This window comes from Mus caroli, chromosome X (assembly GCF_900094665.2).
Source record: "Mus caroli chromosome X, CAROLI_EIJ_v1.1, whole genome shotgun sequence".
NCBI lineage: Eukaryota > Metazoa > Chordata > Mammalia > Rodentia > Muridae > Mus > Mus caroli.
Genome location: NC_034589.1, coordinates 35,294,363 through 35,300,362, shown reverse-complemented (window position 1 = coordinate 35,300,362; position 6,000 = coordinate 35,294,363). Strand labels below are relative to the sequence as shown.

At 44.4% G+C, this 6,000-nt stretch overlaps 1 protein-coding gene across 9 annotated transcripts in view; it reads right to left on the bottom strand.

Annotated features, from left to right (window-relative positions):
- Window positions 1–6,000, bottom strand: part of Stag2 (stromal antigen 2) — a 131,785-nt gene that overhangs the window by 125,336 nt on the left and 449 nt on the right. For 2 of the 9 annotated variants that reach the window (XM_029473466.1, XM_029473471.1), the window contains exons 1-2: window positions 5,583–5,719; window positions 5,056–5,190 (exon numbers count right to left, since the gene is read on the bottom strand). The exons of 4 other annotated variants lie outside the window; for them this stretch is intronic. The gene's annotated coding sequence lies outside the window, so the exon portion shown is untranslated. Of the gene's footprint in view, window positions 1–3,457; window positions 3,515–4,801; window positions 4,870–5,055; window positions 5,191–5,582; window positions 5,720–6,000 lie in introns of those variants that run through there. 3 more of the 9 variants (XM_029473467.1, XM_029473469.1, XM_029473468.1) reach the window with 3 other exon arrangements.

Sequence of the window (6,000 nt, the reverse complement as noted above, 5' to 3'; positions counted from 1 at the left end):
GAGGAAGAGGAAGAGGAAGAGGAAGAGGAAGAGGAAGAGGAAGAAAGAAAGAAAGAAAGAAAGAAAGAAAGAAAGAAAGAAAGAAAGAAAGAAAGGGAAAGGCAAAGGCAAAGGCAAGGCAAGGCAAGGCAAGGCAAGGCAAGGCAAGGCAAGGCAAGGCAAAGAGAAACCTAACAACACCTATCTTGCAAAAATGAGAGGGTTCATAATAAAACATGTTTTCTGACACTCAAAAGGAACCCAAGGGGATAAAGAAATGCCTCAATGGGGCATGTGATTATATCTGTTTCATTTTGTTTCCGGTTTTTCCAGACAGGCTTTCTCCGTATAGCCCTGGCTATAGAGAGTCTGTAGACCAGGCTGGCCTCGAACTCAGAAATCCACCTGCCTCTGCCTCCCAAGTGTGATTGATTATATCTGTAATCCCAACCCTAGAATGGCTCAAAGAGGATCACAAATTTGAGAGCTAAGTGGGCTAAAGAATGAGACTCTGTCTGAAAGTAAACAAGGTAAGAGACCATTGTGTCTACCTTTTCTGGGGAGAGAACAAAGCTAGTTGATTAAGCTCTTAACTAACTCTGTTCTCTCAAGATAAGAACTTGCAAAGTAGTCTGAGGCTAATCTGATACTAGTATCCCAAAACACGCCTCAAATTTACAGCACCCTCCTACCTCAGCCTCCCAAATGCTCAGATTACAGGTGTGAGCCATTATGCAACACTAACTCTCCTGGTATCTACTATTCAGTATCAAAGAATACAGTAAACTATGTATTAACGACCCTATTCAAAAGGAAAATCTTCAGGTAAGAGATTGCCAACGAAATTAAAGCTATTCCTTTCTTTTTAAAAAAAAAATCATTCACAAAACCCAGTCCACAAAGCCATAATACTTATACTGGAAAATAGAGCATTGGTTAAGTTAATGAAAAAAATGCACTTTAGGAAAAGCAAACCGAGAATTTTATTTCTTCACTGTCATTGCCACCAGAATATGAAAAAAAACCTATAATCTGTGAAAGACAAATACAGGAAAACAGTATGGAACTATAAACAAAAAAGCCCTGAGCATAAATATTAAATGTAGAAAACTACAAAAAATGCAAAGTACCTTGAAACTGTAACTCTATAGCTCCTTTTTTTATTCTCCAACAATCATATTTCAAGCTACAGTGATAACTAGTTAGGAGTACACTAAAAGTGCATTGTTAACTGGGACTATCCCTTTGCTATTTTATTCTCCCAACTCCCAAAATAGTGCTCCTCTAAATAGCAAACTGTACATTTTAATATACAGTTTGCTTTCAAAATTAATCTTTCAGCATCAAAAACTGAAGTATTCTATCTAGTATAAAGAACTGAAAGCAAAGTAAAAATGCTATATGCTGTTTACAGCATTCCAATAGGGCTGTGATGACATGTTAGGCATGCAGAATATCAAACATTGCTAAAGTAACAATGGCATATTTTCATCCCTAACCCTGTATTCCCAAAGAAATTTGAGCCTGATGCTAGGCTAAGCCCCAATTTTACTCATACAAATGATAAAAGAAATGTTCAATTTAATTTCATTAAAATTGTATTCACATTTGGACTTTAAAAATCCATAATCAACTTCAGTGCTGCCAAAAGTCCTAATTTGTTGGTTTAGTAGCTAGTTATTGAATCACCACAAGAAATCAAAGCTGATGCCACATTTTAACCATCTACTTACGAATATTTGCATAGGAATAAAAATTTGAAGCCAGGAAGCTGACTTCTCTTAATATCCTTGTAAAAGCTAATGAGCGTGAAATAATGATAACAGTTCAGAAATGTTTGCTCCCTGACTGGGGTTAAAATTTTTCTATAATTGTAATATTGGGGAATATACTTTACCAAACCAACACAAAAATAAAAATACTCATTGGTTTGGATTCCTTTCCTAACTTTAACACATACTCAAAAGGCATCTAACAGAGGAACAAAACAAGCTTGACACCGAATACCAGACTGTAGAAAGCAAGGCACTTACCTTGGACTCTAGGAGCAAATATACTAATTAAAGGAGATCAAGGGTCTTATTTTTAATTGTACTTTTACTGCTGATGGCAATATGAAAAAATGTTCTTAAAGGAAAACAATGAAATAGTTTTTCCTATCAACTTTCAAGTAGTTAGAAGAGGGGACTGTTGGGGAGGGTACATCATTTTAAATGTAAATACTCAATTTCCTATTGATTTTTAAAAAAAGAACCCTCTCTACCCTGTCTGTCTCGAATACCTTTTAATACTACAGTACTTCACAATGGGAAGAAATGGCTAGTTAGTCCATTCCTTTTCCAATCCACCTCTAGACCTAGTCATTAAACAGCAAACACTGAAGCTGAATTCAGCCATGTCAAGCTTCCTCCTGGAATGTTCCCTGTGGCACCCCAATCCCTTCACTGTCACTTACTCGGCTGCCAAAGCCCCTCCTATTAATAGTAAATCCCTCTCCTACTGACTCACAGCAGCTCCAACTTAATGAAACACACACCAAGAACAAGTTGTTAAATAGACAAATGGAATTTCCTATTAAAAAAAAAAACAATCAAAAGGAAAGCAGAAGCCCAGCACGTTCAGACTGTTCCATTTTAAGTCTTATCTGTAAGAATTTATGTTGTTTTCCCTGCAGGGCTTGTTCAAATATTTTCGAAACTTGGTATGCTAGGCATTATGTAATTTCCTACACACAAGCCTAAGTTTCCGTGTAAATAACTTAAGTAAATATAAAGAAGTCAACACACCAAAATGTAAAGACTTTGAAATCTCTCTTCCAAATTCTTTTTTCTCAACTACAGAAATTGTCAAGCAAACAGCAGAGTAGAATAAGTTACCAATGAGCCCTTCTGAACTCATCCAGCCACAATAATCAACTGGCGGCCACCACTCCTTTCATCTCTGGCCTCCTACTCTCCCTATCTTGAAAGAGAATGGAGGGCCGGTACTCACTAAGGACACTGAGGATAACATCAAGGCAACAAAAGTATCAAAGTACCATGCTAAAAAGTCAAAAATCTTACAGTGTTACTGTAGAAGCACCCTGCCCAACTCCTAGATAGCAATGTCAAAAAATTCAGTAAAAAATATTGAAATAACCACATTTACTACTCAATGAGTACATTTTATATTTTAAAAGGATAAATAGAAATGTGAGGTGAAATTAACTTAAATATTTCTAATTAGCAGGAATTCACGCACTTCATCCGAAAACGGAAAAAAACAGACGGATTTAACACAATGTGTCATGAAATTACAATTCAACCACTTGAAAAACCACTGAACACTTCTGCCTTAACTGGTCCTTCTGATCCCTAATTATAGATTGATATCAACAGAGAAAGAAAACCAGGCATTTTGATGTAAGTGGTTTAAAATGCTCAAAATTAACCCCACCGTTCATTGAGAAATATATGATATGAAAGCAAGACCAAACTACCTGAATTGCATGTTGTTAAACAGAAATGTATCCACTTTCCATGGCCATCAAAAAAAAAAAAAAAAAAGCATAATAAGTTCACATATACCCTTAAACGCAACGCACTGGGCTCCAGACAGAATTAGGAGACCGCCTCCTGCTTTTGCTCCTAACCAATACGCAGAGAGAGAAGGTTGGCAGGAAAGTGCTGCGAGGACAGTAACAAACACCAGCAAGCTCCCGAGCAGGCCCTGCTAGAGCCAGGAATGACGCACTTCGGTAACCCGACTCTTTCTCCCCTCCACCCCCCGCCCCCAGCAGCGGTGCTGACACCGCCAACAGCCCGGAGTAGGAAAAAAGACAACAGAAAAAAAGGCAATGCTTGGACCGCACTAGGTTTCATTAAGAAACCTCGATTATTCCTCTTTCGACACTAACCACCAGGACCAAACAGGAAAAGAAGCTTCGTGCTTAAGCAAGTCCCATCATGGTGGTTTAAGTCACTAAATTAAGCTGATAATGAGTCCAATCCACAGAGACATATATACAGGGTGTGGCTGCTGTGAAATACGGCGGTCCGTGGGAGAAAGGGGGTACGGAATTTACACTCCAGTGTGAAGGGAAGATGGGGTTTTACCAGGGTCGAGGAGGAGGCGGCCCGCGCATTTTAAGGAACCATTGCAAACCAACACAAGCGTCTCCTTTACTTAAACCTAGCCCCACAGATCAAAAGTTTCTGATATACATAGCATAGAAGCTGGAAATAATCATTAAATCAAAAAACACGACCCCCAATTTAAAAACTACATACAGAAGAAAGGAGGAGGGAGAGGGAGGGAGTAGGCAACAACATAAAAAAACATCCTAGGCCACGGAGGAGAAAGTCTCCCAGACCGGATGAAACTACTAATGCAATATTAAAAATTCAAGTCGAGCACCAAAACCCGAAAAAAAAAAAATCACACGAGAACCCATTACCGTTGAGGATTAAAAATAAAACGACATATAACACCAAGGAGAAGAAACTAAATGCCGAAAGTACAGCGGTTTATCAAAAAAATAATAATAAAAAAAATCAAAACTAAAGGCAAAACAAGACATTGTCGCGGCGGGAGGGAAAGGGGGAAAAAAAGGCCGAAATCAACAATACGTTTACAATTCTAGGCCAGAGGAAAATGGGAACGGGGCTCAAAGTTTTGCGGAACTACTTGATGCTGTTTCCCACACCTTCTCTCTCCCATGGCCCAGCCGACCCTTTTTCTCCTAAAATTGTAGTCCACAGATCTCCGGATACGTGAGAGAAGAAAAGAGAAAGTCGCCCTCAAGCAAGAATAAAAGTGTGGAGGGAAAACAGAGGCTGCCTACCTGGGGCAAGGATCAGCTCAGTTCGTGCCTTGAGAAAGACAGTGCGGGTGGGGGTGGGAACGAAAAAGCAGCACTAAAACTAAAACAAAAGTGGCGCCAAAACCCCCCAACAAACAGCCTTCCACTCCCGCCCTTCCCCCCCCTCCGCCCATGCCAGGCAGGCAGGGCCCCCTTCGGGGCAAGCTCTACGCGCTGGGGACCGACGCCGCCGGACCCCAAACGATTTCGAAAATTGGTGCCCTAAGAAAACTGACCGAAGTCGGGGCCTCGGGAAGGATGGAGAGATCGATGCCAACCGCTTTGCCCAAGCAGTTCCCCCACCACGCGCTGGAGATGATGGGGCGGGGGAGAGAAGCCGAGGGGCCCGTCACATGAATGTTGTTCCCTCTCTAGGAAGGGAGGAAGAGAGGGAGGGAGGGAGGGAGAGAGGGAGGGGAGGGAGGGGAGGGAGGGGAGAGGAGGGAGGGAGGCAAGGAGGGGAAGGGAGAGGGGAGGGGGGACGAGGGAGGGGTGTGAGCAGAGTAGATTTTCCCTCGCCTCCCTCGGTCCGAGGCCCAAATAGACACAAACGAGCCCGCTCGGCCTCCCCTCCCCCCGGGTTCCCAGCACCACCATCTTGCTCGCTTCCTTCCCCGCACCACCACGGCGCGCTCTCCCACCGCCACCACCACCCCCCCTCCCCGCCACCACACGCCACCGGGCCGTGGCCTCCCCGGGTTTGCCCCTTTCTTCTCCACCCGTTCCCCCCGAATCCCGGCTAGGGATGGCACCCCCACCCCACCTCCAGTCTGGGGGGCTCTCGTCCCCCTCCACGGGCTGCTTAAGAGGCCCCGGGAGGAGAGGAAGCGAGCGAGCAGGCTACGCGGAGGCGCCGAGCCTCCATCTTGCGCCGCTGCGCGTTCTCCATTTTGGGCCACCCGTGGGGGGGGGAGCCCCCTCCGCCGAGGTCCCCGGGGGAGACTTGGGCGAGGGAGGCGAAGGGACAACCTTCCAGCGAGGGGAGTGGGAAGGGAGCGTCCTGCGCTAAAAAAGCGGCTCCGGGAGGAGGGAGGCGGGGAGGGGACGCAGGGGGCGACTGCAAGTTCCTTGGAAGTGTTGGGGTAGCGACTTGGGGACGGAGAGGACAGGCAGGGGGTGACGCGGGACCGGGGCGACGCTGGCTCGCTCCCCGCCCGGACACGGCCACTCGCTCGCTCGCT